The sequence below is a fragment of the Trifolium pratense genome, linkage group LG7, assembly GCF_020283565.1.
Source record: "Trifolium pratense cultivar HEN17-A07 linkage group LG7, ARS_RC_1.1, whole genome shotgun sequence".
NCBI lineage: Eukaryota > Viridiplantae > Streptophyta > Magnoliopsida > Fabales > Fabaceae > Trifolium > Trifolium pratense.
Genome location: NC_060065.1, coordinates 17,612,355 through 17,625,202, shown reverse-complemented (window position 1 = coordinate 17,625,202; position 12,848 = coordinate 17,612,355). Strand labels below are relative to the sequence as shown.

The 12,848-nt window shown below is 32.9% G+C and overlaps 1 pseudogene; it reads right to left on the bottom strand.

The window, feature by feature from the left end:
* Positions 1-1,203: 1,203 nt before the first annotated feature.
* LOC123895976 lies at positions 1,204-12,185 on the bottom strand (annotated as a pseudogene).
* Between the last annotated feature and the right edge of the window lie 663 nt (positions 12,186-12,848).

Here is a 12,848-nt window from a genome sequence, read left to right as displayed (position 1 = left end):
TGAAAATCATGTGTTATGTTCATTTTGTTATTAAAACTAGACCTATGGTAGAGCTTGAATTGAGAGAGTTACATTGACTTCAAACAACTTTCTGTTCTTTGAATGTCAATTAGACTTCTCATCAGTTTGGCATAGTCAATACATATCACGCTATTTTTTCTCATCAGTTTTTGGAAACTTCTTGATGCAAAACAGAAAGTAGGGAGTGTTGACAGATTTTATGAATCTTGGTAATATGGACAATCTTGCTGTCTAGAAACTAAAGAAGGGTTAGATATTGGCCACTGGTCTGCTGTCATAATTCTTCTTGATTGCTGCCAATTTTGAATAAGTTCTGTCACTGAGATATTGGTATTGGATGAAAAGTAGGGAGTGTCTTGTTTTTGATGTGGCGTTTTGCTGCTATTGGTATTCGATGGAAATATGTTGTTCGCTATTCTCTAGTGCTACTCTTGGTGTTGATAGTCTATGTAGTTTGTTTGGTGTTCATGGATCTTGCTGCTGGCTAGCTTAGATTAGGTGGTTCTTTGTAATACTTCTTGGTGTCTTGATAGATTTTGTAGTACGTTGAATTTGGTGTACCTAGTTGAATTCAATATAATGGACTATTTATCAACAAAAAAAGTTGTATTATAAACAGTTTGACATAGTCTATTGAGAAATGTCATTGTGTACTGGCCTTGAGAAATGAATCTTGGTCGTGTTGTATCTTTTTCTTTATTTTTTAAAATGCCACATATGTTCGTATCCGTATCGTAATCGTACTATGTATCGGGCTTCTTTGCTCATTTCTTTAAGCTCATATTTCTGCTTCTTTACTTGCTCCACTTGATCTTCAAGATCTTTGTCCCAAATCTTCTCTTTCTTCATTGACTTGAGCAATGCTAAGAGGATTACAAATACATCGAATAAATAGAAAGATAAAGTTCACAATTTGATCGCCAAAGTGCCTTTGCAGGTACTTATAGCCGCATCCCGTTGTGAACAACCATTCGGGAGGATTAGTTAACTTTGGAGCTTGGATATCCAACCTTAGTATGGATCTCAGACACACCCTATTATCCAATGATGGTGGCAGAGGTAATATACTTTTTCCTTTATTACTTTTCGATTCGTAGTCTTCAATTTTTTACCACAATCTTTGGCATTGCTTGGCATTATGTCACTTCTGAAACATAACTGCAAATGCTATGTGAGATTCAATTCTCAACTAACAAGGTACTCTTAGTTTAAGAAACCTTTTGGATCCCGAATAAAATCATAAAACCAAAATGCTTGACATTTACGGCGATACTATCTTCTTTCTTAGTAATAACTTTTACACAAACATTTACAATTTTTTTTTAAAAGAATCAATTATCTAGCTGAAACAATAGTTATAGGTACTTCATCAACATAATTAGAACTATTTGAACTTGGATCTTCTTCGGACATTCTTCCAACTGAAAATGCCGGTTGCTTGGGTTTTGGAAGGGGCATTGTGTCACTGCCTAACATGAGAACAACCGTGGACATGGTCGGTCGATCTGCAGCATCTTGTTGTACACACAATAAACCAATATGTATGCACTTCATAACCTCACTTTCAATGTATGATTCTTTGTGGATTGGATCAATTGATTCCAAACTTTTCCCTTCACACCAAAGTTTCCAAGTCTGCATACAGATATGAATATTTAGACACTTGTGTTGAAACATTGCTAGAAAAATGTAAAAATACATCTATATGTCATCAAAGTATAGTTAGGTCATTAGGATTTTTCACCATCTAATATCAATTTATTGATAAGATGTGATAAGAAAAACTCACATATAATAGAAGACTTTGCCTATGTTCTGAAAGAATGAATCGACCATTCCTTTTTCCATAAACGATTTCTAATAAAAGAACTCCAAAGCTGAATACATCAGATTTTACTGAAAATAATCCAGCCATAGCATATTCTGGCGCCATGTATCCGCTGTTTAATATCAAAAGAACAATGTCAGTCGTGAAATTTTATAATATTTATTTGAAAGAAAAAAAAGTTGCTAATAAACGCTTACTAGGTGCCAATAACTCTTCTTGTTTGTGTCTGACTTTGGCCTTTTTCGAATTTCCTTGCCAATCCAAAATCTGATATTTTTGGAATCATTTCATCATCAAGAAGAACATTGCTGGCTTTCAGATCTCTATGGATAACTCTGAGTCGAGAATCTTGGTGAAGGTATAACAATCCTCTTGCGATTCCGTTGATAATGCTTAGTCGTAATGTCCAATCTAGTTGTTTATTTTTTTCTTCATCTGCCATGAAAAGGAACATTGTATATTTGTATTCATGTTTTTGAACATATATTTGTTTTATAGAAAAACTGACATGTCTTTCAATATATTTCCAATATGTAAAATGCGCCCATTTAAGATTATTCCTTATAATGTTACAATCTTTATGTTTAGTCCAAAATCCTTTTAAATTGGAGCAAGTAAAAAGACTATAATCATAAAAGCAAATAGGTTGAATAAACCATACCGAAAAGGTGAAAGTCAAGGCTTGAATTTGGCATGTACTCATATACTAGTATCTTTTCGTCATCTTCAATGCAGCAACCTAATAGTTTCACAAGATTCCTATGTTGCAGTTTTGCTATGAAGATTACTTCATTCTTGAACTCCTCGGAACCTTGATCAGACGTATCTGCAAGCCTTTTGACTGCAATTTCTGTCCCATCAGGTAAAGTACCCTAACAAAAGATAGAAAATAAATTAAAGAGATCAGCAATGTGTCAAAGTTTTGAAGCAAAGTTATACATATGCATAAGAAGTTTAGCTTCTTGATCCATTTCATTCATACCTTGTAGACAGGACCAAATCCACCTTCTCCTAACTTAGATGATATTGAAAAGTAATTAGTGGCTTGTTGAATTACATTAAAAGGGATCATAGGAAGGTCGCCATTCAATGTATCATCTCTTTGGACATTATCATTAAAAGCTATAGGAGTAGTCTTCTTCAACAGAAATCCACCTATCAAGGAAGATAGTAAGTTTGAATAAAGACTTAATATCATAGTTAAATTTGTGAAATGTACTTAGAGAACTTTCAAAGTTAAGTAACTTGTTATAGACTTTACCTTTACGCAACCCGTTCTTTCTCCAGTAGTAGTAGATACAGCAACATAGAAGGGCTACTGCCACCAGTGCACTTACTAAGGCGATGACCAAGGTTTTTTTGTTACTTGAATCTTCTTGATTGGCTGCAATAATGACATGGATTAGTATGTTGCATTTACTTTTTTCAATTTATATGTCAATTGCATTTTACATGCATGTGAATATACGAAAAAAGTTCTAATTTTAAAGTTCATCGGTGATTATTAATCTTCCTTGATTTGTAAAACTAAAGTCAGTTTCCAAAATATATAGTTTCAAAATCAAGTAGGTGAACCTACACCAAACAATCTCATCAAATATTTGATCGATTGCCTCGATCTGAATCAGGTCAAACCGTCAAAATCAAAAGTTTTAACTTCATTACAAACAAAGATATTTCCATTGACCACTTTGTTTTTGAATTTACAGTACAAAGAACAAATGAAGCACTAAGGTCAACAAGGTTTTAATAAAGACTTTTGCAGTCTCTTGGTGATCAGGGTTTCAAATAAAGGTCTGCGAGACTGCGACTTCAATTTGGGCTGCAACATAACGGTTTTTTATGTTGACAAATTACGATTGAGGCTACACCTGCTCACAATTATTTACACTATACAAAGTTGCAGCACGATCACAACCGTTAAGTACTGCTATATAAAACCATTCTACGATGACAACATCAACTGTATTAACCATAATTTTCTGTAATCTAAACCTGGATATTGATGTTACCTGGATTTGGTTTAGAAGATGATCCTGTTTTCCCATTTAACATGAAGAACGTTTGATCATCAAATTTGATCCCACAACTTGGAGCCACAACTTCCCATGACACCCTATTCCCACAACACTTGGGAAATATTTCCAACATAGCTTCCAAACACTGTCTGCAACCGTCATTATCCACGTCTCTACCACACTGAGCAAAACCATACCTTTTCTCCGTATTACTCAAATTAAACTCGCCCATTGCCCATGATTGGTTAGTCTCTATAGTCATTTTTCTAATCAAAATCCTGATGTAACCCTCTACTTTTGTAAGATAAGTTGAGTCCTTAATAATTTTGGTTCCAGTAACATTCCATGTTGGTGTCATAGAAACTTTTCCAAAGAAATTCTCGTTAGAGTAACGGATAATACATACATCATAAAATATAACAGACGTGACACTGTTTGGACAATGTTGAACAAGATCTCTTGTAGCAGTGCTGACACAGAATTGACAGAAACTTTGTGAAATGTCAAACCGGCAATCGTAGTTTCCATAAACATCATCACTAGTGTTACTGTTGCTGCTGCTGCTGCTGCTGCTGCTGCCTATGATGGTTTGGTTAAATGTTGTTCCTTTGGCAGAATCAGAGGCTATCCATGAAACGAAGTTGTTTACGTTGGATTTGTATGAACTGCTTAGAGATTTTGCTGTTGAGTTTTCACAAAAATTGTACAAGTAAATTGGAACTTGTGCACTTGTTGGTGTGAAGTGGAAGACAAGGAAAAGAAGGAGGAGCTTGAAGCTAAGAAATTTCATATATGTCATGGTGTGTTCTGAGTGAGTTATGGTGCCTGCATAGCATAGTAGTGAATGTTATTATTATTATTATTATTTATTTATTTATATATTTATTATATCTTCAATTTTAGGTGACAAAAGACAGCACAATTCTTTGAAATTCAACCATTTAATTTAATGTATGAACATTCTATAGCAGTCTTTGATGATAAAAAAAATTCTACTGTGTCTTTACGCGCAACAAGTTCATACTATACCTAAAATTCAAACTTATTTATGTGACACTTGATGTGTTTTTATGAAAAGGAGAATGTTAACTTGTGCCCTTAAGGCACATGTTAAGGAAGCAAAAATAGAAATTATTTTGAATATTCTCTCTCCTTTCAATTTTCAATACAACATTAATTATTGGTTTGTTAATAATATCCTTAATTATGAGTCGCAGGTTATAACACATGCCTTTATAAGGGTGTAGTCGGTGATCGCGTACAGGCAGGCGTTTCTGACCACCTGATCTAGATCAGATGATTTAAAATTTAAATACTGGAATTTTGATTTTTATAATATCAAAATATATCTTTATCATGGACCGTCTGATCGAGATCAGACGGTTAGAAACGCGTGACTGCGTGCAATTACTAACGGCACAGAATCCGGATCCATTTATAAGAGAAAATGTTTTAATGCTCCAGCTGAAGAAAAAGATGAATTGATTTGTAACTAATATCTTCAATTATTGGAGCTAGTTGCTTGCCCAAAATCCATCCGTGGAATTCAAATAAAAATGATCATAACTAATCAGAGGCGGCCTCATCTGCGACGGCATCGGGTCTTAAAATTTTGAGTGCTTCAACTCAAAATTTTGAGGTTCTATAATATTACTTATATATTATTTATACCAATAAAATATTAAATGTATATTAATAGATTAATTTTTAGGCACTAAAATAATAGTTATATATTGTTAATGTTCATAAAATATCATATGAGTATCAATAGATTAGTTATCTATACTCTTAAATATAGTTCTAGTCCATTTTAATCTTTGCATAAAATTTAATCTTAGATTATGATGTTCCTTTTTGACGTTATATACAAAAATAATTATTTTGTATTTCTTGTACCATTTGATTTAATGCAATTAGTTTAATATTGACAATTTATATGTTTACAACAAGAATGATTTTTTTTTTTTTTTATATATTAAGGGGCTACTTTTATATTTTGCACAGAGCCTTCAAAAACTCGGAGACGCCTCTGTAACTAATACATTTGACTAAGGGTCGATTCTTGATGGGATCAAATCTTGGTCGGACTTTATTTATTTTATCGTCGAACTTTGAATGACTGAGTTCTCATTCTCCTTGAAACTAGAGGTTAATACAATTTTTTTTATCAATGTGGGTCCTTCACTGTCCTACAAATTCAATGCTTGTTCTAAATGTTACTACTACCATTAATGGGAGCCACCAAGATATGTAGATCAAATATTTTTGTAATCTTTGACAATATTTATTTTTAATGAGAGAGGAATATAATACTTCTTCGGTCATACTCCCTCCGGTCTTATTTATAAGCAAAAATTATTTTTTAAATTCATTGAAAATGTATTTAGTCTATATCTAAGTTAGATAATTGTTTAACGAATCTAAAAAGTAACTTTTGTTTATAAATAAGGTCGGAGGGAGTATTATGTCAGGAAGACAATACATATCAGTCTGTTTTAGTTTTCACTAACCGGTACATTTAACCTGTTTTAAGTTGGACAAGTCGACCTGAATGATCAGGTTGATACTTTCACCATACGTACTCTACATTTAACCTGTCTAAAGTTGGACATACTACTCCTTTCGCCTTTATTTATAAGCAAAAGTCAACAAAAAAGTTTGGCCTCAAATATAAGCAAAAATTACTAAAAGTAACTATATTTAATGTTATTCTTCCAAAAGTATGCATAATTAATTGTTCTACGTACTTTTAACATCTTTGTATAATTTCAATGCAAATTTAATGTATCCATAATTAAGGGTAGTTTAGTAAAAATAAGAACTTTCTCAATAAGCATGAAACAAGAGAAAGGCTGGGGGGAGTAACTTGATTGATCAAGTTGAAACTCTCACCCCGCCTCTCGGTTGGCCCGTGGGTAGGCCTCTCAAAACAAAATATTTTTTGCCATATCTTATAAAAGTAATATTCTCTCCATTTCAAAATGTAAGTCACTTTGACATTTTAGATATATTAAAGAATTGCTAACTTTTATGAATGTTGCCAAAAATTATAATGTTTTTCCTCTTTTACCCTTCACATGACATTTAAAGTTTTGTAAAAGAAAAAAAAAACCTTAATAACTTCTCCTTTCTCTTTCATTGGAAAAAGAGAATAAAAAGGGTAATTTAGGAAGATCAACGATAATTATACATTGATATTGTAAAATGACCTACATCTTAGTACAAATTTTTTCCCTAAAGTGACTTAGATTTTGAAACGAAGGGAGTAACACGAATGACCGACCATCATGAATTTTAGAAAGGATTGGCTTTTAATACTCCAGCTGGAGAAACAGATGGATTGATTCATTGGTAATATGTTCATTCAATCTTCAATTATTGGAGCTAAAAATGAGAGAAATGGGTCCATCATTGATGCCTAGCCAATCAATGCTTGTTGAAGATACTATTATTACCATTAATGGATAGGCATAGACATGAAGGTCAAATAGTTGTTGCATGCATTTCATGACTAAAGATGGAAGAATAATTTTGCTTATATATGACACCGGAGGGAGTATGTCGCTTAACTACTCATTTCTACTACATTTCTCTAGATTTTTCTTCAGACTAATTTCTTACTCCTTTTGTCCATTATTATAAACAAATATTCATTTTTTAGGTTCATTAAACAACTGAGATCAGTTGCTCACTAATTTGGTCTATCACTTGACTAGTCCAATGGACAAAATCACCTTGTTTATAATCCAACAAGAAGTATTTAATTACTTGGTTGTTTTATTATTTGTTTCAAAAGTATACAAAATGTGTTGATATTAGTTTCAGAGTTAAAACACGTCAGTTAATAGTTATGGCCATGTTAAGTTCCTTGTGGTCCAGAACATGTGAAAAAGAACATGTGAATTATCACAGTTCAATTTGAAGAAGAAACACATCAACAACCTTCTCTTCTATACCAATGGGAATCTTAACATGGCATAAGGAAATTATAATTATTTGCATCCATGACAGGAAGAAAAATTTAGACAGTTGAGAAAAAGAAACATTTTACTAAATAACCATATATTTTCTTCTAGATCAATACTTCTAACAATTCAAAAGTATATATGAAACTATATAGCAAGCCAAAAATGTTTATGAGTTACTTTTTAACTCCATAATCTCATTCCAATTACCTAATTTACTCTAGAATGAAGTGATTGACAAGTTCAAGGCATGTTGTTGGGCCGAGAGCAGGGAGCCTCACTGGATTGGATCGGCACATCGGGCATTAAGCAACTCACACTTATGTTAGTTTCCAAGATTCGAAGGATTCGAAGACTGAAGCTCCGTTTTAAATTTCCTTTAGTGTCCCTTAACTTACATACCGAGTTACATATGCTGTAAGGCACCATATACTATTAGGCTCGCGATTGATTTGGCGGCACAAAACTCATGGCCTATTCTCCAAGCAAATTGTAGGAAAGAAAATTGCTTAGCTTTACGGCTAGTGATTATGATGGAGATGTTTATCAGAAAAGCATTTTAGGATATGTTTTGACTTTTGATGCTTGGTTTTGGAGTGTTTCATGGTATTCAAAATAGCAATAAGTTAGTACTTTATCAATACATAAAGCAGAGCTTTTTGCTCCAACAACATGTGATTGTTTTAAGGTGCAATCAATTTGTCACTTTGTAAACTCCTGTAATGTGACCAAGTTACTGTCACTACAGGAAAATAAAAGGGCTATTTCTGCTGCAAAGGAAACAATGAATGGCTCTCTTAGTTGCATTATTTACTTCTAAAATAAAACCATTATATAATCGGTTCAATTCCTGGATAAAATAATTTTTTATCAGACTTTACTTATCTCCTCAGTTTGATTCCTGAATATTAAAGGATATAATGGATAGTTTGAAGCGCCATAGGATATTTTTAAACCGTCTCAAAAGTTTTTTGATTTAATTTCTTCATCAATATCTATTTTACAATGACTTTGTTATTTGAGAAAGTTCCTACAAACTACAACATAAGATCAACTATCTAGGTGTAAAACTAGTTACCGTAAGTTCGTTAAAACTTTTTGAAGTTGAATCTTCATTGGGCAGTCTTCCGACAGAAAATGCTGGTTTTTCGGGTTTTGGAAGGACCATCGTGTTGCTCCCTAGCATGAGAACAACAGTGGACATAGTTGGTCGATCTGCAGCATCTTCTTGCACGCACAATAAACCAATGTGTACGCACTTTAAAACTTCACGTTCGATGTATGTTTTTCTTTGGATCGGATCAACAAATTCCCAACTTTTTCCTTCACACCAGAGTTTCCAAATCTGCATACAAATATGAATATTTAGAAACTTGAGTTGCAAGATTTTGTTAGAAAATGTTGTGAAATCAAAATTTTCATTAATGTTTTTTGATAGTTTCCTCCTCCTCATCATTAATTAGCATATTAGAGCTAATCTCAATTATATATTACCTATGTTTTATATCCAAGATATGTGATTAAAAAAACTTACATATAAGAGAAGACTTTGCCCATGTTCCGAAAAGAAGAATTCACCATTCCTTTTACCATAAACGATTTCCAATACGAGCACTCCAAAGCTGAAAACATCAGATTTTACCGAAAACAATCCAGCCATAGCATATTCTGGAGCCATGTAACCGCTGTTCAAAATCAATACAACAGTGTCAGTCGTGAATCATACGACATTTTTTATTATTTGCTTTAAAAAAAAAAAAGTTTCCATTAACACTTACTAAGTTCCCATAACTCTTTTTGTTTCTGTCTGACTTTGGCCTTTTTCGAACCTTCTTGCCAATCCGAAATCTGATATCTTTGGATTCATTTCATCGTCCAAAAGAACATTGCTGGCTTTCAAATCTCTATGGATAACTCTAAGTCGAGAATCCTCGTGAAGGTATAACAGTCCTCTTGCGATTCCATTTATAATGTTTAGACGTTTATTCCAATCTAGTTGATTATGATTTTCCAAATCTGCCAAGCAAATGGACATAGCAAAATTTATCACTTTGCATTAAATTGGAATCAAAGAAGATGAGATGAATAAAGTTTTTGTTAAGTCGTACTGAAAAGGTGAAAGTCGAGGCCTGAATTTGGCATGTACTCATACACTAGTATCTTTTCATTTTCTTCGAAGCAACAACCCAAAAGTTTCACAAGGTTTCTATGTTGTAGTTTAGCTATGAATAGCACTTCATTCTTGAACTCCTCTAAACCTTGACCGGACGTTTCTGAAAGCCTTTTGGCCGCAATTTCTGTCCCATCCGGTAAAGTACCCTGATGAAAAGATCGAAACGAAAGAAATGAGAATATGAACTATTTAAATTTTTTAAGAAAAACTACATATATGCATTGATTGGATTCTTGATTCAAAATTCTTTCAAACCTTGTAAACAGAACCAAATCCTCCTTCTCCTAATTTAGAAGACAGCGAAAAGTAATTAGTGCTTTGTTGAATAACAATTAAAGGGATAATTGGAAGGTCTCCATTCAATGATGAATCATATGTTTGAATATGATCACGTCGAAAAGCTGTAGGAATGTTCCTCGACATCAATTCGCCTATACCAAAGAAGCTAGTAAGTTTGAATAATGACTTGCTATAAAAAATAAAGTTTGTGAAATGAGGTTGAAGAACTTAAAATATGTGTCACTTTTCAAAATTACCTTGACTTAACCTATTATTCCTTCTCCATGAGTAGTAGACACCACAAGTTAGTAGAACTACTACAATTAGTACACTTACTAAGCTTATGGTTAAGGTTTTTTTGTTACTTGAACCTTCTTGCTTGCCTGCAACAATGACATGGATTTAAATTTCTACTAATTAATCATATGCACCATATGAAATAAATAAAGTGATTGCAATTAAACAATTATTCAAATATATTTTAGACCTTTAATTCCATGACCTCTATAATTAAAATCTAGTCTTTATATGAACCAATTTGTATACAATATACAATTTTCTTCCTTCACAGGACTAAAATGGGTGTCTATGACGGCCTACAGCCGAATTCAGGGTGATCTGAGACTTCTGAGTTAAGAGTAGCCTATTACAGCAGTTACGGTAGCACACACACACACACACACGCACACACGCACACACTCATGCCCTTCAACTGAATCAGGTCAAAAATCTAAACCAAAATATTTTCATTATTACTACTAGCATGATCTTGAATTAGCACACTTTCAATACACAGTTTGAAGAACAAAACAAGATCAACAAAGGTTATTGCAGTCTCAAAGGAGTCCTACAACAACATAAAATTAGATTCCTTAAAAGCATACAAAGTCATCATCATAGAGAGTAAGAAATTGAAGAGTCCAAATTAACAAACCAAAAGTATACATTCGGACAAATCCCGTTCGACAACATGATCTCAAATGTACAAATCTATTAAACAAACACAAATTTTATACCGTCCAAAAGTATACTTTTAAACAAATCATCCGTTCGGAACATATCTTACCTTGATTTGGTGAAGAAGTAGACCATGTTTGGTAAAAATTCTTATCATCAAATCTAATCCCACAACTTGGAGCAACAATAGCCCACATAACTTTTCTCCCACAACACATACCAACCCTATTTATCAATTCCTCCAAACACTCTCTACACACAGAAATATTAAGATCTCCAGCACACTGAACCAAACCATATCTTTTCTCCCTATCACTCCAATCAAATTCGCTTGTCGCCCACATTCGATTAGCATCTGTCGTCTTCCTTGCCAAATTCCTCAGCAAATCCTGAGCTTTCACAAGCTCTGATGAGTCCTTTATGAACTTTGGTCCAGTTACATTAAATGATGGAGTTAAGTGAATTTCTCCAAAGAAATTCACGTTAGAGTAACGTAGTATGCACATGTCATAGAATATAATAGCTGAGATACCATTTGTACAACCTTGTAAAATTTCTTTGGAAGCAATGCTAACACAGAATTGACAGACATTTGAAGCTATGTCACCGCGACAGTCGTAGTTTCCGTAAACTGTATCATTATTATTGTTGCTTCCTATGGAGGTTTGGTTAGCTTGGTCTGTTAAAGAAATAGTTGTCATCCATGTGAGGACTTTGTTTATGTTGGTTTTGTATGAAGTTGTGAGAGACTTTGTAGTTGAGTTGTTGCAGAATTTGTACAGTGAAATTGGAGATTGTGAATTTGTTGGTGTGAAGAGGAAGAGAAGGAGCAAGATGAAGCTAAGAAAAAACTTCATAATGCTCATGTTGGTAATGAATAGTAAATTTATCTTTATATAAGAAGAAACACTCTTTTGTTTTTTTTTTTTTTGTTTCTATACATTTGTGAGGTCCCGAATTCGAAGATTTGGATCTTTTCCACTACTATTTTCTTTCATGCTGGTCATGTTGGACTTCGTCTGTCCTATTTTATAAGACTCATTTTCATTAAATGCACTATTTATATATGTTGTTTTGACGGTATTTTTCTAAAAAGTATATAAATGTAAATATAATAATATAAAATCTTGTTTGATTTGTTTCGATGAATATTTTTAAAATATCAAATTTTTATAATTTTTACTAATAGAGAATTAAAGATATTCGTAATCAAAATTATATATTGACATACGTGCTGTGTCAAAAGAGTTATTATATTTTGGGACGAAGGGAGTAGTATTTTTCGTCTATCTCATTATTATGATCTAACCAACCATTGAATTAAAAAAAAGAAAAAAGATAGAGATACCATGAGAGAGAAAATTGGAGAGTAGCAAAATCCGAATTTGAATAGTTAGTTAAATTAGAACTTATAAGGACCTGAATTGGGTTCAATCAACATTCATTTATTTATCTTAAACGTGAAATTTTTAGTCATTAGTCTACTTATAAAAAAAACTAGAATGACAGTTTAAAGTTGAACCATTTTATGTACTCCCTTCGTCTCAAAATTATTGTTACAATTTGACTGTGTGCATTATTCATACAAACTATTTTGACCATATTTT